The sequence below is a fragment of the Nyctereutes procyonoides genome, unplaced genomic scaffold (genome assembly GCF_905146905.1).
Source record: "Nyctereutes procyonoides isolate TBG_1078 unplaced genomic scaffold, NYPRO_anot_genome, whole genome shotgun sequence".
In the NCBI taxonomy this organism is placed as follows: Eukaryota; Metazoa; Chordata; class Mammalia; order Carnivora; family Canidae; genus Nyctereutes; species Nyctereutes procyonoides.
Window position 1 is genome coordinate 19,838,283 of NW_026575040.1, and position 23,333 is coordinate 19,861,615.

At 40.7% G+C, this 23,333-nt stretch overlaps 1 protein-coding gene across 3 annotated transcripts in view; it reads left to right on the forward strand.

Moving 5' to 3' along the window:
* The first annotated feature begins 8,495 nt into the window (after positions 1 to 8,495).
* RAB27A (RAB27A, member RAS oncogene family) overlaps positions 8,496 to 23,333 on the forward strand; it is a 70,828-nt gene continuing 55,990 nt past the window's right edge. The window contains exon 1 of one of the 3 annotated variants that reach the window (XM_055320257.1): positions 8,496 to 8,632. The gene's annotated coding sequence lies outside the window, so the exon portion shown is untranslated. Of the gene's footprint in view, positions 8,633 to 8,894; positions 9,017 to 23,333 lie in introns of those variants that run through there. The other 2 variants (XM_055320260.1, XM_055320254.1) reach the window with 2 other exon arrangements.

Below are 23,333 nucleotides of genomic sequence, written 5' to 3' on the forward strand. Positions count from 1 at the left end.
AATATGGAAAAATTGAAACCCTGATACACACGTCACTGGTGGGATATAAAACAGTGCAGTTGCTGTGGAACAGTTTGGCAGTTACTCAAAAAGTTAAACAGCATTGCTGTATGGCTCAGTAATTTTACTTCTAGGTATATGTCCAAAGGAAGTGAACACATCCATACAAAAATTTGTGTATGATTGTTCATAGCATCCTTATTATAATAGCTTAAAAAAGTGGAAATAACACAAACATCTGTCAATGCATAACAAATTATAACACATGATAGAATATTACTCAGCCATAATTAATGAAATAGTGACATGCTACAACATGAATAACCTTTGAAAATATGAAAGAAGCTGGGCACAAGAGGCCATTTATATGACATGTCTGAAACAGGCAAATGCAGGAAATGTAGATTAGTGGCTGCTAGGATACGGGGTTTCTTTTTAAGGTGAAAATGTTTTGGAACTAGATAGTGGTGGTCAGTGACAACCTTGTCAATTTATTGTATTGTACACTTTCAAACTCTTTTTATAAGGCTAGCATTCCCTAATGCCAAAACCAGATGAGGATACCACACACACACAAAAATGTTATAAGCCAACATCCCCGATGATCCCTGAACTGTACACTTTAAAATAGTGGACTTTAGTGTTTGAGAATTATATCTCAAAAAAGCTGTCTTCAAGAAAGAAAAAGGATGCTGTATACAGAATAGCTACAAATTGAGATAGTCCATTGTTTTCTGTCATAATCCATCTAGTTTGTTTTCTGTGTGTGGTAAAAATTACATAGCATGAAATTCATTATTTTACAGTTTTTAAGTGTAGAATTCAGTGGCATTAAACACATTAACAGGCAGCCCAGGTGGCTCAGCGGTTTGGCGCCACCTTCGGCCCAAGGCCTGATCCAGGAGACCCAGGATCGAGTCCCATGTGGGGCTCCCTGCATGGAGCCTGCTTCTCCCTCAGCCTGTGTCTCTCTGCCAGTCTCTCTCTCTCTCTCTCTCTCTCTCTCTCTCTCTGGGTCTCTCATGAATAAATAAAATCTTTTTTTTAGAAAAAAAAAAGTACATTCACATTGTGTAACTATTTCCATCCATCCATCTCTAGAGGCTTTTCCATCTAATTTTTGTAAGGCCCAAAGAGATGAATTGAATGGGGTATATAGAGACCCTCTGGCACATCCTTCAAATCTTTGAAGGTAGCATTAATGTCTGCAATTCTTTGACTAAATTGCTTCTAATTTACTGCCTTAGGGAAAGCAGATTAAGAGGCTTTGAGTTGGTTCTTTCTAAAATAAGGATTTGGTAGGGATTAAGTGTGCCCCCCCCCTCCCTAGAGTCCCTGGCAAAATTCGTTTATTGAATCCCTAAGCTCCAATGTGATGGTATTTGGAGGTGGGACCTTTGAGAGGTAATTAAGGTAGGGGTGGGGAGCCCTCAGGAATGGAATTAGTGCCCTCATAAGAAGAGATACAGGAGAGATGATCATCCTCTTTGCCATGTTAGTATATAATAAGAAGGTACAAATGGGAAAAGGGCCTTCTTGCCAGGCACCAAATCCACCAGCACCTTGATTTTGGACTTCACAGCCTTCAGAACTGTGGGAAATATTTGTGGTTTAAGCCACCCATTTTATGGTATTCTGTTACAGCAGCCTAAGGCAGGGTTCTTCCTATAACGTCAATGGTCACAGTGTATGATAGTTTTAATGTATTGTTGAATTTGTTTTGCTAATATTTCACTGAGAATTTTTGTACCTATATTCATCAGGGATATTGACCTGTAATTTTCTTTTTTGTGGCATCCTTATCTGGTTTTGGAATTAGGGTAGTAATGTGGGCCTTATAAAGTGATTTTGGAAGCATTCCCTCCCCTTCAGTTTTTTGTTTGTTTGTTTGTTTGGTTTTCTTTTTGGAAAAGTTTGAGAAGTATAGATATTAAATCTTTAAATATTTTGTAGAATTCAGCAATGAAGTCATCTGGTCCTGGGGTTTTGTTTGTTGGAAGGTTTGTGATTACTGATTCAATTTCCTTACTGGCAATTTGTATATTCCAATTTTCTATTTTTTCATGATTCAGTCTTGGAAGATTGTATGTTTCTAAGGGTTTATCCATTTCTTCTATGTTGTCCAGTTCATTAGCAAATAATTATTCATAGAGGTCTCTTACTATCCTTTGTATTTCTGCGGTATCAGTTATAACTTTTATTTCATTTTTAGTCTTACTTATTTGAGCCTTCTCATTTTGGTGAGTCTAGCTAAAGGTTTGTCAATTTTTTTTATCCTTCCAAAGAGCCAGTTTCATTGACTTTTTAATTTTATTTTTAGTTTATATTTCATTTATTTCTGTGACCTTCCTTCCTTCCTTCCTTCCTTCCTTCCTTCCTTCCTTCCTTCCTTCCTTCCTTCTACTAACTTTGGGCTTTATTTATTCTTTTTCTAGTTCCTTTAGATGTAAAGTTAGAGATTTTCCTTGTTTCTTGAGGTAAGCATGTATTGCTATGAACTTCCCTACTAGAACATCTTTTGCTGCATCCTGTGGATTTTGAATTGTTATATTTACATTTCATTTGTCTCAAGGTATTTTCTGATTTCCTCTTTGATTTCTTTGTTGACCCATTGATTGTTCAGTAGCATGTTGTTTAATCTACATTTTATGATTTTTTCAGTTTTCTTCTTGTCATCACTTTTTAGTTTCATGCCATTGTGATAAAAAAGATGCTTGATATGATTTTGGTCTTTTTGTTTTGTGGCCTAACATGTGATCTGTCCTGGAGAATGTTTTATATGCACTTAAGAAGCATGTGTATTCTGCTGCTTTTGGATTGAATGTTATGTATTTTTCTATTAAGTCCATCTGATCTAATGTGTTGTTTAAAGCCAATGTTTCCGTTTTGATTTTCTGTCTGGATGATTGAGGAAACTGGTGTGTTAAAGTCCACCATTATTATTGTATTGCAGGCAATATCTCCATTTATTGTCTGTTAATATTTGCTTTATATATAGGTGCTCCTATGTTAGATGCATAAATATTTATAATTTTTATATACTCTTTTTTGATTGACTTGCCTTTTCATTATGTAATGCCCTTCTTTGTCTTTTATAGTCTTTGTTTTAAAGTCTGTATACCAGCTACACCAGCTTTTTTTCATTTTCATTTCATTTACATGGAATATTTGTTTCCACCTTTTTCCTTTCAGGCTATATTGTCATTACTTCTGAAGAGATTCTCTTTTAGGCAGTATATAGATGAGTCTTGTTTTTTTTTTTTTCCTTTTAATCCATTTAGCTGCTCTATGTCTTTTTTTTTTCCACTCTGTCTTTTGATAGGAGGATTTAGTCCATTTACATTTTAAGTAATTATTGGTAAGTAGGTATTTACTGCTATTTTAATTGTTTTCCAGATGTTTTTGTATTTCCTGTCTGTTCCTTTCTACTTCTCTTGCTTTTTTCCCTGTGGTTTGATGAATTTCTTTAGTATTATGTTTAGGTTTTTTTTTTTTTTTTCTCATTATCTTTTGTGTTATCAGTAGTAGGTTTTTCCTTTGCAGTTACCATGAAGTTCATATATAACAGCCTGTGTATATAGCAGTATTTTTTAAGTCAACAGCAACTTAAGTTTTTGACACATTATAAATCTTCTACATTTTTATTCCCCCACCATGTTTTATGTTTTTTATGTCATATTTTACATCTTTTTATTTTGTGTATTTGTTAACTAATTATTGTAGTTGTGGTTATGTTTGCTACTTTTGTCTTTTAACCTTAATACTAGCTTTATAAGTGGTTATTCTCCTAACTTTACTATGTATTTGTCTTCACCAGTAAGATCTTTACTTTTATATTTTCTTGATGATATTAGTGCATATTCTTTTCTGCTTAAATAAGTCCCTTTAACATTTCTTGTAAAGGTGATTTAGTAGTGATGAACTCCTTTAATGCTTGCTTATATGGAAAACATCTTTACCTCTCCAGTTTTGAATGATAGCTTTGCTAGGTAGAGTATGACTGGTTGGAAGGTTTTTTTCTTCAGTACTTTGAATATATTATGCCCCTCTCTTTTGGCTTGCAATTTTCTGTTGAAAAACCTGCCAGTAGTCTTAAGGGGCCCCCTGTATATAAGAAGTTGTTCTTCTCTTGGTGCTTTTAAGATGCTCTCTTTAACTTTTGACACTTTAATTATAATGTTTCTTGATGTGGATCACTTGGATTTATCTTGTTTGGAGTTCTCCATGCTTCCTGTACCTGGATGTCTGTTTCTTTCCCCAGGTTAGGTAAATTTTTAGCCATTATTTCTTCAAATAAATATTCTGCCTTTTTTCTCTCTTACCCTGCATTACTAATCTTACTCTGCCTAATGTTGTTCTATAAGTCTCTTAAACTATCTTCTCTTTTTAAATTTCTTTTTTCTTTTTGCTGCTCTGTTTGAGTGAGTTCTACTGCTGTGTCTTCCTGGTTACTGATTCTTTTTTCTGATTCATCTAGTCTATTGTTGAACCCCACTGTGTATTTTTCAGTTATGTCCTTCAGCTCTGTGATTTCTGTTTAGTTCTTTCTTATATTTTCTTCCTCTTTGTTGAAGTTCTCACATATTTATCCATTCTTCTGAGTTTGGAGAGCATCTTTATGCCCATTATTTTGAACTCTATCAGGTAGATTACTTTTTTGCATCTCATTAAAGTCTTTTTCTGAGGTTTTGTCTTGTTCTTTTTTTGGAACACATTTTTCTGTTTCCAATTGACTTGACTCTCCATATTTGTTTCTAAGTATAATGCAAAACAGCTACCTCTCCCAGTCTTGAAGGACTAGTCTTATGGAGGAGATGAATTTTATTGTTCAACCTTGCTCTACCTCTTTTTTGTCTTTGAAACCTTTGTGATTTTCTAAGTAGACTGATTTATTCGTAATGGGTCCCAACTGTTGATGATGTGCTAAGACCTGTGATCTCAGTCAATACCTGGGTTCAGGCTAATTGGAAGCCAGATCCTTAAGCAGAACTTTTAAATTATGTGAATATATATAATTCTTTGGACTCAATTGTAGACCCTGCTGACCCCTAGACCAGGAGATACAGAGGTGTCCCCTCGGTTAGAGTTTTAAGAATTGGAACTTCAGATGAGTGTATAAACTACTTTCTGGGAAGTACCAGTTAGCTGTGATGAAGCCTAGGGAGGGTGCAAAGATGGTGTTTCCCTGGCTATGTTCCTAGTAGTGCCTCTGTAGTCTGAGATATCTGATAAACCTAGCGTTTGTCCATCAGTTTAAAGCTGTGAAACAAATAAATGGGCCTTATTTACAGGCAGACTGGGGGCATGTTTTGGTTGGTTGTCTGTGCAGTGCCCTCAGGATAGTAGCTTTCCCTGAAATGACTTTCCAGTTGTTATAATCCTGTAGTTCCCAGGAACACAAGCCCTTTTGGCCACGAGAGCCAAGTGATCCAGAGGTACCCCCTGTGTGGAGTGCACTTACCTGCAGGCTTTAGCAAGGCCTGGGACCAGCGCTGGGGACAGGGAATGCCTTTAGCTTAAGTGAGTGGGGATTCTTTTATTTCTAGTTTATGCTAGGGAGACCTGTTGCAGCAGCATCTTCAACTGTCAATCTCAGCCCATAAAGAGCAACCACCATTGAGCTTTTCAAACATGTCAGTGGCCTCCTCACCAATGGCATCCTGAAAGGAGTGTCATCAGTGCCTTCCATGGAAAAATAAAGTGGTAGTTTCTCCAATTTCATCACAAATCCATTCTAAGATCAAGAGAGCAGATAGTAGGAGTAAAAAAGTGCGAGAGAAAGCCAAGAAAATGATGGATTTTAAGTGGGCCACTAGGCTTGATCCAATGGGATTTCCTAAAGAGACTTCTAAAAATTCTTAAAAAAAAACTATTGTGAAATAATGCCACATTTAGATAAAAAGGTACAAAAATTGCACAAAAAATTTTTGTATACCTGTTACCCAGATTCTGCAAATGTTGGCATTTTACATTTGCTTTAATCTCTCTCCATATATGTTTATTCACACATGAACACACACATTATTTTTTTTCTAAACTGTTTGAAGGTAAGTTGCCCACGTGATACCCTTTTACTGCTAAATATAGCAACAGAGATACTGTGACCAGTTCTGTGACTAGAGTAAGAAGTGGTAGAGAGAGGGTTTTTGAATTGGTATAAGATATATTAAACATATTTAGTTTTTCTAATAACTTTTTCTCTTTGTTTTCTTCCTACTTCCCTTGGCACTCTTTTCTCAGACTTTGAGTTTTGTTTCAAGCCTCCTCTTTGCTTCTTAGTACATTTTCTAGACTAGCTCATTGACTTTCATGTCTCTGAGTACCCCTTGGGCAATAACTTCCATTCATGTCTTCTGTGCCTCGGATCAGTTTATTCAATTGCACACTGAACAGTCTCACTTATACGTTCTCCCAATGTTGATAATGTCAAGTTAAAATGTCCTACACTTGTTCATTATGGCCTATTTTACCCTGTTGCAACAGGACTCTCTTCCTTTTGCTCAATGGTTCCTAGTTGCCCAAACCAGAAACAGGCATTTTGATGGATTTCTCCCATTCCCTCACCACCTACAATCATGCCTTCTTGATTTACTCTCCTAAGTATCTCAAATCTGTTTATTCATCTTCATCCTGATGGTCATGTTCTTAAACCAGATTACTATTATACCTTACTTGGATTTCAGCATGCTAATTGGCCTCTGAAACCCATTCTTAACCTTGTAGCCATTTGAAAATGAGTTTTATGTTCTAGTCCTGACTGTGCCACTTTCAGCTGTATAATCTTGGTCAGGTTGCTTCATTGCTTTAAGGCTCACTTTATCTGTAATTTAGAGACAGAAATAGTCCTTATTTCAGAGGGCAATTGTGAGAAGTATATGAGGGGATATATGCAAACTTCTTAGCATATTGGCTGACTCATAGTAAATGGTAAATAAATTATAATCATTCCAGGTTCTTCAAAATCCAGCCTCTGCTCTTCCTCCAGTTTCTCCTCTGATTCCTTCTACTTGGTTTTTCAGCTTTTCTGAACTTCTTTCAGTTCTTTTAATAACTGATGCTCTCTTTTGCCTCCAGGTCTTTCCTCTGCTCTCTTTTCCTTCATCTTCCTACCTTGTTCACCCTTCTTAATTTAGATGTCACTTTCTCTGGGAAGTCTTGATTTGGTGTCACTTGTGTTCCAGTAACACTCTTACTTCCTTTATGGAGGATCTTATCTCACCACATTGGAATTAACTACTTACTTGTTGATCTATCAAGCTACTGACAACAGGGGCCAATTTTCCTTGTTCACTATTACATCTCTAGCACCTAAATTGGACTCCGTGAATGAAAGGGAAATGAATGGGCCACATTACCATTGTCTATTTTTTTTTTTTATCTCCTTCTTGATAAATTCCTGTTACAGCCCTGCTTGGCTTCAGGAGTGGGGAAGCTTGAAGGGGAAGCCTCTCCTTGTAGCATATCAGCCATTAGCAGTTGATGCATTGTTGGTACCTCAGTTGTTAACTGATCAGTAACTCCCAGAACTGCTCCTTTACACATGAACATGGGGCTACTTTTCCTGTCTTAGCCGCTACCAACAACAGTCTTTTGGCCTTTCTTAGCTGGGGAACATCCCTTGACACTATCACCCTGATGAAACCTGTTATCTCTCACTCTGACATTACTCTGTTATATTTCCCTTTAAATATTACATTGAATGCATATTCAATATTTCACAATTTGATATAATTTATCCTATAAGTGATTTTGTAAATTGGACATATATTTGAAAAGCTAATTGTAGTATAAACTGTGAGTAGCTGCAGACTGGAGTATGATGGGGTTGGGTAGGTGGACCTGGGACAGCTGAGATTTGTGGTGGAAGTAGACACAGATCAGTGAGATGGAACAGGTGGTAAGAGAAGCTGGATTAGATTTTCAATCATTTTGCTCTGCTTCGATGTGGAATTATTTGGTTCAGAGGTGCTTTGCCTGGGAGTCCGCAGAATTAAGGCCACTGTCCACACCCCGACGCCACTGGAGGAGAAATTTGGTTGCCTCTGAGTGGTAACCCGGGGTGGCCTGAACCACCTTCACAGCTGCAGATCCAAGCAAGCGCACTCACTCGTCAGCGCTAAGAGAAGGAGGCCGCTGGGAGGCAGCAAAGGCTCGCAGTTTTCACCTTACAGCTGCTATTCTCTAGGGTGCTGTATTTTGCCTTTTTTTTTTTTTTAACGATTTGCTCTCTTTTAGAAATTTAGAGTGATTTTATAATCCGAACTAGACTGTACAAGCAGAGACCTCGTTTGTCATTTCCTTCTCAGAAATGCATTATTTTTTTTTTCCTGCCAGAATTTTACTTTTTCTCCTTCCTGTCATTTCCAAGAACCCCAGAGCTTTCCCTTGCCCCGGCAAGGCCAGGCCCCAGCCGGATCCGAAGGAGGAGCTGGCGAGGCGGGATGGAGCGTGGCAGAGCTGGACGTTCGGCACGGGTGTGGCCCCTGGGGAGCTGGGCCAGGGAGCACCTGGCGCAGGAGCCCCCTGGGCCTCAGGAACCCTGGGTGGGACCGGCTTTGCCGCTGCTGCTCAGGACCCCTACGCCAGTGGGGACGCCGATCGGATGCACCCCCGCAGCTCACAGATCCTGGAGGTTTGTAAATGTCCCCCCTGCGCCTCAACCCGAAGACAACTCTCTCTCTCTCTCAAGGTTTCACGCTTTCCAGGAAAGGCCGGTGGACACCCGGTAGCGGCCAACGAAGCGTGCGGGAGCCGTCCCGTGGCTCCCAGGAGGGCCCCGCGGCGGGTGCGGCGGAACCGGGAGCGGCGCGCGAGGGGGCGCCCGCCTAGCGCCCCGGCGGCGTGGGGCGGGGGTGCTCCCCGAGGTGGCAGGAGGTCCCGCCCCCACCTCGCTCTCCTTTACGGGAAGTGATGTGGGGCCAGACGGAAAATACCCGCCAAGGACCCAAAAAGGGCCGCCCGGGTGGACGCGGCGCGCGCGCAGGCCCGCGGCGGGGAGACCTCGAGGTGCGGCCAGGTGAGCCCCGCGGCTGCGCGAGGTGCGGGAGGCGCCGCGCGACCCCGGCGGCCGGCGGGTTCCGACTCCCCCCGGGCGACGGCGGGGCGGCTTCTGGGGCCGGACCCCGAGGCTGCGAGCCCCGCCGGCGGCTGGCGTCCGAGCCCGCCCCACAGCGGCTTTGCCTCCCGCCGGCCCTCGGCGCGGGGGTCGGGGCAGCCTGGGCGAGGCGCTGCTTAGGTGCAGCTCCAGGGTGCGGCGGGGGCCTCCGGGGGACGGCCAGGTGCCAGGGTCCCCAAGGGGGAGGGGGAGGGAGGTCCCAGGAAGCTCCCAGACGCCCTGCTCTGCCCCAGAGTTCTCTCCTCCCTCCTGTTGTTTTCAGCCTAATTATTTAACGCCTTTGCACCCCTGTTGATGAGGCTCTGGACAGCCAGCTGGCCGGTGCGAGAGGGCCCTCCCGGCTGTCGGCTGTCGGCTGTCGGGCGGGCGGGCGGGCGGGAACCGCAGCCTGGCAGCCGGGCCCTCGGTTGGGTCTGGTCTGCTGGCAGCGCTGATGTGGAGACAGCTTAGATAACCGTCGCCAAATCCTTGTCTTTGTCCCGGTAGCTCACCAGTTAATTAAGCAAAGTCAGGCCTGAAATGAAGCAAATCTGGTGAGCCCCCGACTTCTTCTTCCCAGCTTTATGGCTCCTGCTGGCCACCTGGGCCACATGGCTTCACAATGCTCTGTCTGCCCCAGGGTCCTCTTCCTTACGTCTGTGGGCTAACAGCTGTTTTTTTTTTTTTTTTTTCTTATTCCATGGATTATCCCGTTTAGGTGGGCTTTTCCCTCGGGTGTTGGGAGGGGGGAGTAGTGTTACCACCTAGAAGTTTTCTGTAATAATTGCTGATTTAATTTGTTCGTGATCCATTGTTCCTAACCCCCCCACCCCGGCCCCCTTTTTGCCTTCCTAAAAACTTGCTTTACGGACAAAACAATCTGGAAAACAGGGTTCTACAGATGGTTAGAGATTAAGAAAGGTTAATAAAGTACTGAAAGATTCTGACTGAAGATCATTTTTTCCCTGTATTTTATGTCGGTTTTCATTCCTACTTTCTTTCTTTTTTCTTTCTTTCTTTCTTTCTTTCTTTCTTTCTTTCTTTCTTTCTCTTTCTTTTTCTTTCTTTTTTTTCAATCATGAATTTATTTTATTTTCATGCCTGAGGAAAACTCATTTAGCTATCTCAGGCTTTCTTCCTACCTTCCCACCTTCTTTCCTTTCTCCTAACCTTTCTTTCTTAACTTGTAAGGATTCATTTCTATTCTCTTAATTCTACTCCATTCATCTATTTGTCCTTATGCTGGTATCATAGTGTCTTTATTATTGTAGTTATGTAGTAGGTTTTGAGAGTAGGAAGTGTGAGTCCTCCCATTTTGCTCTTTTTTTTTTGAAATGGTTCTGGCTATCCTGGGTCTCTTGAATTTTCATATGAAATTTAAGATCAGTTTCTCAATTTCTGTTGCTCTGGTTTTAGAACAGATGTAAGGGTTTGAGAGTGGGCAACAATCTCTGGGAACCAGACTCTTGATTTCCCCCTTCCAAATTTGCTTTTCACTTAATCTTTCCCATCTCAGTTAATGGCAATTTTACTCTTCTAGATTCTCAGACTAAACATTCTGGAGTGACCCCTGATTCTTTTCTTTTTCTCATTCCCACATCTAATTCTTTAGCAAGTCTCAATGGTTCTACTTTGGAAAAATATAATGTATATAGGATAAAAACCATCTCACCATTTCCACTGCTTCTACCAAGATCCTATCGTTTCCTCACTGAAATTACTTCAAAAACCCCCTGCAGAGCCACCCTGCTTCTGCCCTCACACTCTACAGTCTACTGTCAATGCAGCAGCCAGAGCTCATTATGCCACTCACTCCTCTGTTCACAACTCTCCAAGAGCTTTTTATCTCAGAAGAAAAAGTCCTCATCATGGCCTACAAACCCCTTATGTGGTATGTGGCTTCGTCTTCCATCATTCTCCCCTTGTCTACTCCACTTCACCCACACCTTAAGACCTTTGCATTTACTGTTTCCTCTGCCTGGAATAGTCTTCCTTCAAATGTCTTCCTCAAATGTTCTTCTCACTTGTTCCATTCAAGTCAAAAGTCATTTCTTTAGAGGGGCTTTCTTGAACCATCCCATCTAAAATAACATCCCTCACCCCACTCACCATTTTTTGCCCTCTAACCTTGCCTTGTTTTTCTTTTCTTTGGAGTATCTATAGCAGTAACTGTCATCACACACACACACACACACACACACACACACACACACATGCCGCTGTTGTCTCCCACTGGTAGAATAGACTTCATGAAGGTCAGAAATTTGTCTTGTTCTAGGGTCATAGCACCTAGAATGGCTTCTGGCACGTAATAAGCTTTAAAAATATGTGTAGAAAGAATGAAAAGGGAATGAGAGCTGAGAAATGAGGATCACTCTACTGTTGCTTTCTCTCTGAGCCTTCACACTTCACCTAAGAGAAGCAATGTCCATAGTTACACTAACATCTCCTATGTCTGTTCTATTCTATCCTCTCATTCTCCCAAGACAATGGCTTTAGCCTCCTTGGAAAGGTAAAGGCTTTGGGTTCTTCCCACGGTGGCAGTGAGGAGCCTGGGCGGAATGTGTGGGGGCATTTGGGGCCTGCCTCCAGTGATACTGCTGCTTGTGCTGAATTCCAGTCCAAGAAAATGGAAATTCATTTCTTGATGAATATTTTGCACTACAATTAATCTCTCTTTGGCTTCTAACTGAAATTGCAACTCCTGACACACATTTTGGTATTTAATTACATAACTGCTTTAGACTATCAACTTCAACCGTTTATGCATATGTTGCCTTCTATGTCTTATGGCTAGGTTGTAATATCCTGGAGGATATTATCCTGGAGGAAGAGCATGACTTCAGCTCACTTTTTGAGTTGTTTTTTTTTTTTTTAAAGATTTTATTCATTTGTTCATGAGAGACACAGGGGGAGAGAGGCAGAGACATAGGTGGAGGGAGAATCAGGGTCCCATGGGGAACCTGATGCAGGGCTTGATCCCAGCACCCCAGGATCACAACCTAAGCTGAAGGCAGACACTCAACCACTGAGCCACCCAGGTGCCCATATTTTTTGATTTTTTGAGTCTTATATGTTTGATAAGCTCTTGCTGAGTATGCCAATAAGTTAATGAATAAACATGGATTTATTTTTATAATTGAAAACTTATAGTCCATACATTTAATTTTTCTTAGCCAACAGCTATAAATATCTTATTTTAGTCCATCTTGTCCTGCCGCTTCTGATAGAGCAGTATTGGCTACAGTTGAGTAGGATTTCCTGCTGCCCTTTCTCAGTGAAAATGGAATTAATCAGCCTAGAGAGTACGGAAATTGATCTTATAAGTTATTTAAAACTTGAATCTGCATCCATTATTATTTAAACTTATCTTGGAATGTGTCTGTCCTATCTGTATCTTCACTGCAAAATATGGAAAAGGATTATTTTTACATATACATGGGATATATATTTTTTTTTCCCTAGTAAATTATATGTTTGAAACTTCCTGAAAATAAAAGAGCTTGCATATTTAAAGTCTGAGCTCCTAGCTAACTAGGTGGGTGGGTGGGAATCCTTTCACAATGTAAATGTCCATCAAATTATCATGAGTGCACTTTCAATATCTTGCAATTTTATATGTCAGTTATACTTAAATAAAGCTAAAGTTAACAAAAAATAGTGTGAGCCCCTGAAAAGCAAGATTGTATGGTATTATCAAAACAAGATTATCTTCTGAAGAGAGTAATTTTTCCCTTTCACTGCTTTTGCTGTTCATGCCTTGTGCAGTTTTTGCTTAGACCACATTTATTCCTCTGCCTCTTGGTCAGGAAGTTTAAGTTTATGATCTGGTTTCCCTTAAGCTGATTACTTTGGAAGCAGACAGGAGCACTGAGTTGGAGGATGAGATAAAGGGTTTGTAATTAACTTTATGTCCGGAGGGTGAGATGTGGAGCAGTGAGTATCCAGCTTGGTTGGCCTCCTGTGTGGTCAAGCAGCACAGAAGGCTCACCACATTCTTTGTTTTGTATGAGTGAGGTCTACTCATATCTTACCTACTGTTAACTAAAATTTGATGCCTCACTTACTCAAGAGGAAAACTGAAAGTTATTTTCTCTTTTCACTTATTTGTTTGTTTTTAGCCTCTGTATATGCTACCCTTGAGAAGGCCTCCCATTTAGGGCCCCAGCCATCTTAGAACTACCCACATATATGGAATCAGACTTTTGTTTCTTAAAAATCAAACTTTTAATGTGGGGTCAGAGGTAGGGTGCTACATTTAGCAGGTAAAAAAAAAAGAATTTGCATTTTGGATAAACAATGAGTAACTTCTTACTATAAGTATGTTCCATAAATACTTACATGAAGAAACTATTTGTTGTTTTTATGCAATGTAAATTTAACTGAGTATCTTGTACTTAATCTGGCAGCTCTAGTTTGGTAAACCCCTGTTTATGAATAGGAAATGAATTGATCATGATAATGTCCAAAGAATGACTGAGCTATGTCTTATTTTGGTGACTGCACATGTGTCCATCTTAAGGATAGACAAGTGGTGCCTGGCTGGCTCAGTCAGTAGAGCATGTGACTGTTGATCTCAGGGTTGAGGGTTCAAGCCCCACATTGCATGTAGAGATTACTTAAAAAAAAAAAAACTTTAAGGACAGAGAGGATTGACTTGTAAACTCAAGGAGTATAAGAAATAGAAGGAAGTTGAAGAAGATTTAGTTTTATTTTAGTCTTTTATAGTTAAGGAAATTCATCTCCACAGACTCTAAGTCACTTTGTAGGATCACAAAGTCAGTGACAGAGCCAGGAATGGAATTCCAGGCACAGTGGATTGTCTATTGCATAATGCCTTCCCATAAGATATCTATATCTATATATCTATATTTATGTTTTATATATATATATTTATGTTTATATTTATGTTGACCGTTAGTCACTTCTTTTTTTTTTTAATTCTAGTAGGGTTAACATACAGTGTTATATGTTATATTAGTTTCAGGTGCACAATATAGTGATTCAATAATTTCCACTCTAAATCACTTCTGTTGTCACCATCCTATGATCACTCCCTTATCATACTGTCCTTCCAGTCCGCAGATCCAAATGTGGCAGGCAAAGCCACTCTCATGAGACACACTTGACTTTTCTCTGAGAGCCAAAGGACTGTCAAAAGTCACCATTTGGTTGTATTCCCTGTGATGATGCCAGAAATCCTGTCATTCAATGTGTTTTTATTCCTTTTGAGGTAGTGTTAACATTTTTATCCCTTTTAAGTTTTTATTATAAGATGCCTTGATTACCGTGGATTTACTGACAATAATTCCACAACAACCCAGTATTGTCTTCTTGACAGCCTGCTTGCTTTGTGGCCTACTCCTATGAAATCCCCCATCCCCTAACATTGTGGTACAATAAATATGGAAGAGATATGGGAAGGATGAATAAATTATATAGATACAGGTACCTTTCCCTATCAATAAGTGTTCTTATAAAACACTGGGTTATTTTATTATTATCTTAAAATTATACCTATTTAAAAAAGCAGCCTTGAAAATGAACATGCTTTCTCTGTCACTAGAATACCATGTTTCAGAGCCACTAATCTTGTTTTTTCATAGGTTTGTTGATTAATTCATATAAAGCCTTACCAGCTGCCAGGTCAAAGCATAATAATAAAATTGGTTGCCAAGAGACTAAAAAATCTGTTCGTTCTTATTAACTGCAGTTTATCTATCCTTCCCTGATCCTACCACATGAGGGGCTGGTCAGCTCTTATCTGGGTATGACTGGTTACTTATCTACTGTGTATTTGTATCATTAAAAACAAAGACAGGGTCTCAGCCAACTAACTAAACCTTATGATAAGGTGTTTTTATTCTGGTTATAGTAGCTGTAATATAGGGAGGAATAAGATGCATAGAAATAGGTTATGACTTAAATGTTCATTTGAGATACCCCAAAAATTTAAAATGTAACCTATGGTTCTAGTCAGGATTTCTTTGTTTCTTACAACACATGATTAATTTTCATAATAAATCTCACCACTACAAGGGAGTGACCCCAAGAATGAGTAAAAAGGTCTACAGCCTTTGAAAAGATAAGTTGTTATTCTAGTTAAATACAGGAGACCAATGTGGCCAAACAAGCTGCTGGCTATTCCTGACTGGGCTTCCGTGTTCAGGGGCAAGGTTAAGTGTCCATTGCTCTGCTCTGCTTAGGCACAGAAAGCCATGAATTGAGTTGTGATGCTTCCTCAGGGAGTGACTCATCCCGTGTTCTGGAGCTCCTGCTTGAATGTGGGGGAGCCAACCTAGCAGGGAGTTTGTAGCCTGGGTTTTAGTCTCTAATATTGCTAATAATTATGTGATATCATGCCAGTGGTTCCTGGGTCTGATTTTGACCTCCTCCTTCCCTGGGGACATTTGGCAATGTCTGGAGACAGTTTTGGTTGTCACAATCAAGGAGTTACTACTGGTATTTAGTGGATAGAGAGGCACAGGACAGCCCCTCATGACAGAGGATTATCTTGCCCAAAGTTTAGCAGTGCCGAGAGCGAAAAACTCTGCCTTAGACAAATCACTGAATCTCCCTTGTCTGCATTTTCCTGAGTTACACATTCTCTCCATCAGATAAAGTTAACTTAGCTTGACTCTACCACTGTTGTCTTTCACATCTCTCTCTTACTGTAATTCTAAGTCATAAAATGTAGAATAGGGCATAGATATCGATATTGTTTTTAAAGTCCCCACAAAGGATTCTCTTGGGTATTTGGGACTGAGAACCATTGCCCTCCGAGGTCACATGGAGTAGGTCCTTATGGGAATGCCAGGTGGACCATTTGATAGAAATGGACCCTGTCATGACAGCCTGTCTGAAGTCTGCCATGTGATTCAGCATAAGGGGAAGCCTGCCAGAAACCCACAGAGAGCATTGTGACTGAAGGCTTGGTCTCTAAATTCCTCAGATACCTGTGCTCTCAGCACCTAGGCACGATGAGCTTTCAGCTGGCCAGGAGTAACTACTCCCCATATTTCCACCCAGCAACCATACCCTTGTGCCAGGGGTGCCTTGGACTTTAGAGTTTCTCAAGGATATATTGAGATGGACAATTTCTTCATTCACACTGGTTTTCTGCTTATCTAGAGCCTCCCTGAAAGATTTAAAGGTCAACAACAAAAACTGCCTACCCTAAGTCATCAGCCCGTTTTGCCACCCAGCTAGGGAAACCTTATTTACTATACTTACAGCATCATGTAATTTAAGGGCTGGTAGGCTGTAGAAACCGGGTAGCTCAGCCTGCCTTCTACCTCAGAGGTTTAGAACTGTGTTCAATGCCACATGGTTAATTGATGACATTGAAGGTTCTAGAAAACAAGTCTGTCTGCTGGTTCTCCATTGTGTTCTCTCCATGTCCCTATGCTAATATTTCTTGATTGTAACCAGGTGTAACATGGACAAGACAAAGTTGTGTTGTTTTGTTTGAAGGAAATGACTTTCGGGTGGAACTTTAATAACCAGTGTCTCTTCCTTGACCTTTCTGAAATATTACAGGAAGTGAAACAAGTATATTAGGATTTTTTTTTAAAGATTTTATTTATTTGTTCATAAGAAACACACACAGAGAGAGAGGGAGGGAGGCAGAGACACAGGCTGAGGGAGAAGCAGGCTTCATTCAGGGAGCCTGACGTGGGACTTGATCCCGGGTTTCCAGGATCACACCTGGGCCAAAGGCGGTGCTAAACCGCTGAGCCACCCAGGCTGCCCAGTATATTAGGATTTTAACCTAAGTTAAAGCCATCCAGAAAGATCTGAGTGCTCACTATGGCCGTGTGGCAGCTGCCAGTTAAAGGCCACCATGATTTCTTCCCTATGTTGCTGCTTTTCTGGTCCTATTCTTGCCCCCTCCCACTGCCTCTGCCACACCCCATTCCTCACACAAAGCCAGTGATCTTTTAAAAATGTAAATCAGATCACATCCTTCTTCTGATTTAAATTCCTCTGCCGTTTCCCATTGCAGTTGGTACAAGATTCAAATGTTCTGACCGTAGTCTGTTGGGGTCCTCATGATCTGGGCCATCCTGACCTCCATGATCTCAGCTCATCCCTGTGCCTCCATCTTCCAGGCTCATCTCCTTCCTTTCTGTTCCTAGGAGATGCCAAGCTCATTCTTTCCTCAAAGCCTTTGCACTTGCCCTTAACTCATCCTCGATGTGTTTTTCTCTAGATCCTTACCTGGCTGGTCCCTTGGCATCATTCAGATTTCATTTTAAATATCACCCCCTCAAAGAAGTGGGTGATGGCTTTCACCCTGGTGACTGTTGAAAGTAGCTGCTGGTCACTCACTATCCTGTTACTGTGTTGTTGTCTTCACAGTGTTTATTACTATTCGAAATATTTTTATCCTTATGTTCACTTATTGTCTGTCTCTTGGCTGCTAACATGTTCTCTCCACGAGGGCAGGAACTTTGTGTGTTTTGTGAAGTGCTATGTGCTTAACCCCTAGAATCATACATGCACATGACAGATGCTAATAATGAGTGACAGAGTAAATGAGCAGTCGGTGATAGAGAAGATTACTTTGCAGATTTTGTCCTATGTGATTCCCATTTTCTCTTACATTGGACTTTGTTTTTTAAACTAAAACCAGAATGCTAGTTTATTGATATGTGAGAAGTGGAACTGTTAAGCAGCCTAGATTTTTTTCTTTGAGGACTATTGTACTGTAGTAAAACTCCATGGGGAGCAAATATAAAAGAAGACCGTTACTCGGTAAGCACAGACTCAGGGCATAGGGACTTAGAAATCAAAAAGATCCGAGAGCTGAACTGCTGGAAGAGGCCTGAAAGATCACCCTGGTAATGGTTCCTCACAACTGGCTGCCTGTGAAAATCACACAGGAAGACTTATTAAAACATACCCACACAAAGCCACACATTTTTCTGTCTCTCCTTTGGTGATCCTAATTTGTTCGTTTACAGTCAGGGCTGGGGAATCCATGTTTTCTTTGAAATGCGCCAAAATGGTTAATGGTGCACGACCAGGTTTGGGAATCAGTGACTGAGCCCACCCCTGTTTCCAGATATGTAAACCGAGGCTCAGAGAGATCAAGTGTCTCACTCAGGGTCGCACATAGGGTGAGCAGGGAGATGGCCTTCAAATCTCCCAGCCTTCTCTCTGCACTGTTCACAGAACATGACCACAAAGATTCTCAAGGGCAGAGGCAGCAGCACCTCGGAAATTGCTGGTTTATTACTTTTTTCTTTATTTACATAGAACTAACCAGTCTGCTGTCAAACAGGAAATGCATATAGCATAGTTTTCCCTTTTTATTTTTTATTTTTTTTCCCTTTTTATTACAAAGTGTCAGATCAATTAGATTTTGGATTCTGGGGCTGCAGAATGATGATCAGTGTGGTTCTGGGGCCGACCAGCAAGCACCATATGGAACTTGCTAGAAATGCAGATTCTCAGCCCAGAAGTAGTGAATCTGAAACTCTGGAGGTAGGGCCCACAGTATGTATTTTAAAACCATCCAGAAAATTCTGATGCATACTCAAGTTTGAGAAGCTCTGTCCATAGGGACATTTTGCAATTCAATCATTGGTTAAAGCTGTTGGCCTCCGCCTTTTAGTCCATGACTTATTAACATTAAGGCTCAACTTAGGCTAGCCATCTGCTTTCTTTGGTGACATTTATTCAAAAAAGGGGCCTGTTGTTATAAATTTTCATTAGAATGCAATACATAAGGAAGGAGGGGGCAGGATTAATACTTATTGAGCACCTATGTGTGAGAAACCGTGTTCAAGGCTATTATTTACCTCATTTAATTCTTACCACCATCCTGCTAGGTGAGTATTAGTATCCTTATTTTACAGATTTGAAATAGGAGGCTGGTAGAGGTCAAATATGGTCTTCTTTACAGGTCATTTGACCAACTGTAATTGTATGTTTTGCTATCTGTTGTCTCCCTAGAACAGCTGCTCTCAAACCTTCTTATAGCTAACCAGGAATCCCCTGGGAAGCTTGTTATAAATGCAAATTCCCTAGCCTCTCTCTCAGAGAGCCTAATTCAGAAGCCTGGATAGAACCCAGGACTTTGGATTTTCATCAAGTACTCCAGGTGATTCTGCTGCCAGTGGGCATCAGGCCAGTTTGGAGAAATCTAGTCCTGGCTCCAACCCCAATGGTTAGACTGGGTGCTCCTCAACGTTTTTGAGGTTCTGTGGTTTTCCAGTATTTCCTGTGCTCACAGGCTTTGGGCACCAGGTGGGGATATTGGGAGAACAAAAAAGAATGTCAGGTATGATGCCTGATGTCTTTCTTTGTGAGGTGGCATGCTGATTGGTCCAAGGTTTGGAAGCAGCTACAGACATAAATACTCCAGGTCTCCCATTGTATAAAAAAAGATACATGTGTCAAAAGATGGTTAGATCCTCCCAGGCTTTTGCCCAGTGGAGAAGTCAGCAATGTTGAAATATTAAATATCTTTAATATGTCTTAGTCTCTGAAATAAAACTGTGTAGGGCAAGGGCAGAAGGAAATTCACAGAGGCACACATTTCAGTCTCCTAATATCTATTGTATATAAGGCAAATTATTTTTGCCAGGAAGAAAATAACCAAGTTACATGGTAAGCATCTAAGAAAATTTATTTTGCCACTGATATTAGAGTTGGTAACTGTAACTAGTACAGTGGCTAGAGCTACCACTTGCTGCTTACTATTTGTCAGGTTGTATACAAACATTCTCTCATTTAATCCTCAACAGACTTTCAAAGTAGATATTACCCTTTATTTTACAGATGATGAAACAAGCTCAGGAAGGTTCTCAGGGCTGGGACTGAGGTTTTCAGGGATGCAAGACTGTCAGTGCTAAAACAAAAACAGTCCTGGATAAACTGGGATGGTTGGTCACCCTAAGTGTCACCCAGCTTACTGACCTACAGTTGATAGTTAGGAAGTAAGCCCAAAAGGGTTCTGAGTAGTTAGATAGATGGTTCAAATATTGAAACTTGTTGCTCTGCCTCACAGACTTTCAGAACATTCCTTGGTGCCCACTTTCCTCCATTTTTGTGCAGTTTTTTAAAAAAAATTTTTAAAGATATGTTTATGATAGACATAGAGAGGGAGAGAGGCAGAGACACAGGAGGAAGGAGAAGCAGGCTCCATGCCGGGAGCCCGACGTGGGACTCGATCCTGAGACTCCAGGATCGCGCCCTGGGCCGAAGGCAGGCGCTGAGCCACCCAGGGATCCCCAATGTGCAGTTCTAAGAAGCTTGATTATTTGGTTCCCAGGTGCTTTGTCAATTAGAAACAGCATTGGAAGGGGAAGTGGTTATTCTAGGAACGCATTCTGATTACTATGATGAGAGACATCTGGCTGAAGGTGGGAGCAAGGAGAATTAGTATAAATGAACAAAAGGTGGAATCAGTATGGTGATCAGGAGGCATTTATTACAGGGGGAAACAGACCTTAATAAAGATAGCTGTTACTGAACACTATGGGCTGACCACTATTTTAAGCACTTATATGTATCACATAATTAAATTCTTACAAAATAGTCCTATTATTATCCTCGTTCCATAGATGAAGAAACTGAAGCACAGAGAGGTTAATGAAGTTGAAGATCACATAGCCAGTGAGTGATAAAGCTGAGATTCAGAGTCTCCAGAGCCCAGATCCCCAGCAGGGGATCTAAATACTGTAGGTCTTAGATGCTGAGGAGGTAGCACAACAAGTTAGTGATGCTTATTGTGATGCCCTGAATCTCCAAGAAAAAAAAAGTAAAGCATGGACATTACATTTTACAGTAGTTCCCCCTTATCCACAGGGAATATGTTCTAAGGTCCCCAGTGGATGCCTGAAACTGTGGATAGTACTAAACTCTACGTATACTATGTTTTTTCCTATACGAACATACCTACGCTAGAGTTTAACTTATAGATTAGGTACAGTAAGAGATTAACAATAATAGAATAACTATAACAATATACTGAGTAGAAGTTATGTGAATGTGGTCTCCATCTCTCTCCCTTTCAAAATATATTTTTGTGCTGTACTCATCCTTCTTCATGTGATTATGTGAGATGATAAAATGCCTACATGATGGATGAAGTGAGGTGAGTGACGTAGGCTTTGTTATGAAGCGTTAGGCAACTATTGGCCTTCTGATGAATCCTCAGGGATCATCCGCTTCTGGACCACTACTGACCCCAGGTACCTGAAGCCCCAGAAAGCAAAACCATGGAAGGGGAGTGGGATGTACTACTGTATTTTGTATGAGTTAACTTTTAAAATTTTACTAAGGTTATAGATGGACATAGTGCTACAGGCCTGTTATAAAAAACCATTAGTTCCCTCCCCCAGCTCATTTCCTGCTCCGCAGAGACAACTGCTTTCAGTTCTTATAATTAGGTGACTTGCTCGTAGCTACATCCCTTGTCTCTAAATGACATACTGGATATTTCTATGGTCGATTTTCAGTTTCAAGCATTATTTAAATGCCTATGACTAGACGCTTTACCATGGAGAAAGACAATTTTAACTCGTTTCCCCACCTACCTCTATCACATGTGTATGCCATTTCCATCCCCACCCTCAACAGTTATTTCATAATTTTAGTCAGATCAGTATGTCCCAGGCTTGTTTTTTTCCTTTAGGTCTTCCCTCTGGGGCTAGGTGAATTCTCCAGAGAAGAACATTTGAACCACCTGCCTGTGGAGAATGCCTGCATTCTGGAAGTTCTAGCATGTAGGTGGGAGGTGGAGGTATCTCAGTATTTAGAGAATTGGGATCTAAGCAAACTTCCATTATTTTTAGTCTTTACCATCCCGTCACCTCCAGGAATGTTTGGGGGCTCTGAATGCCTGAGCTCTTTTGCATATCCTGTGATGACTTGCTTTTTGGCTTTCCCTAGTGGCAGATAAAGAATCACCTTTCCCAGGTTTGGTAATCAGTTATCTCTTGTCCATTTACTTTCTAGCTTCCACATTTTGTTGCTGTTGTTTCTAATCATTTTCTCTTTGTCCTTGTGAGTTAATGTCTAAAAGAAAACCCATCTATTTTTGCTGTGTTAGATATGGGGATGTAGCAGAACTAAGGTGTTTTAGAAAGCCGTCTTTATCCTGAAGTTGGAAAGACATTTTAGAAAGCTTTCAATGCAGAGGGGTCAAAAAAGTTTGCTGTAATGGGAAGACCAGAGTTCTATGCAAAATAGAAGTTTTACCTTTACCTGCTACTCAAAGTGCTATTCTTGGATGAGGACCATCAGTAGTACCTGGGAATCACCCGAGTGCTCCTTAGAAGTGGAGAACTGAGATGTATTGAATCAGAATTAACATTTTATTGAAATCCCTGTGAGAGTCCTAAGCATGCTGAAGATTGAGAAGTGCTAATATGAAACTTTCCTCAACTACTGTAATTAAGAAAAGATAATTTAATGAATTTTAATCTGGGATTTAAAAATCTTGGTACATTCCCTTATTAAATTATTCTTCAAATTCTAGAGGTTACTGTGAGATAATATAGAGGAGTACGTAAATCTTCATGAAAATGCACTCTCTCTCCCTTTATAAACCATGTCTGTCCATCTGAGTCAACATAAGATGTGAACCAAAAATTCCATGACATTCACCCTGAGAGATTTCAGATTGGTTATGTTCGGGCTTTTTTAGTTGCCCACAGTTCTTGAGGTTAGTGATAGGAATTTATAGATTGGATAGGCTTTTCAGTCATACATCAAGCTGCCAAAGTTAGAGGGTGGCTTCCTCTAGAGACAAAGAATAGATTAATTAGTTTAAGCCCAGCATCTCAGGGACACGTTATATGCTCAGCAAGTGATTGTGGGATGAGCGAACCAAAGATACAATTCCTGTCTCCAAGATAGTTACCAACCAAGAAGGAGAAATAAATTGGATATCACCATTAGGGTTGACCAGCTCTAGGAAAGAGTAAGCACAGAGAAAGGGCATCTAACTTAGCGTTATTGGCAGAAGGAGCCAAAGGGCTACGTGTTTTGGTGAACCTAGCTTGGTGGGCTTAGAGCAGCGGTTCTTGGTTTATTGTGTAGTAGAATCACTTGGTGGGCTTGTTAAAACAGAGACCGTGTTGCCATCCTGATGTCTTCTGATTCACTACACCTGGAGTGAGCCCAAGAATGTGCATTTCTAACCATGTCTTGCTGATGCTGATGATACTGATTTCACATTTTGAAAACCACTGGTTTTAGAGAGTTATAAATAGTTCTTGTGGCT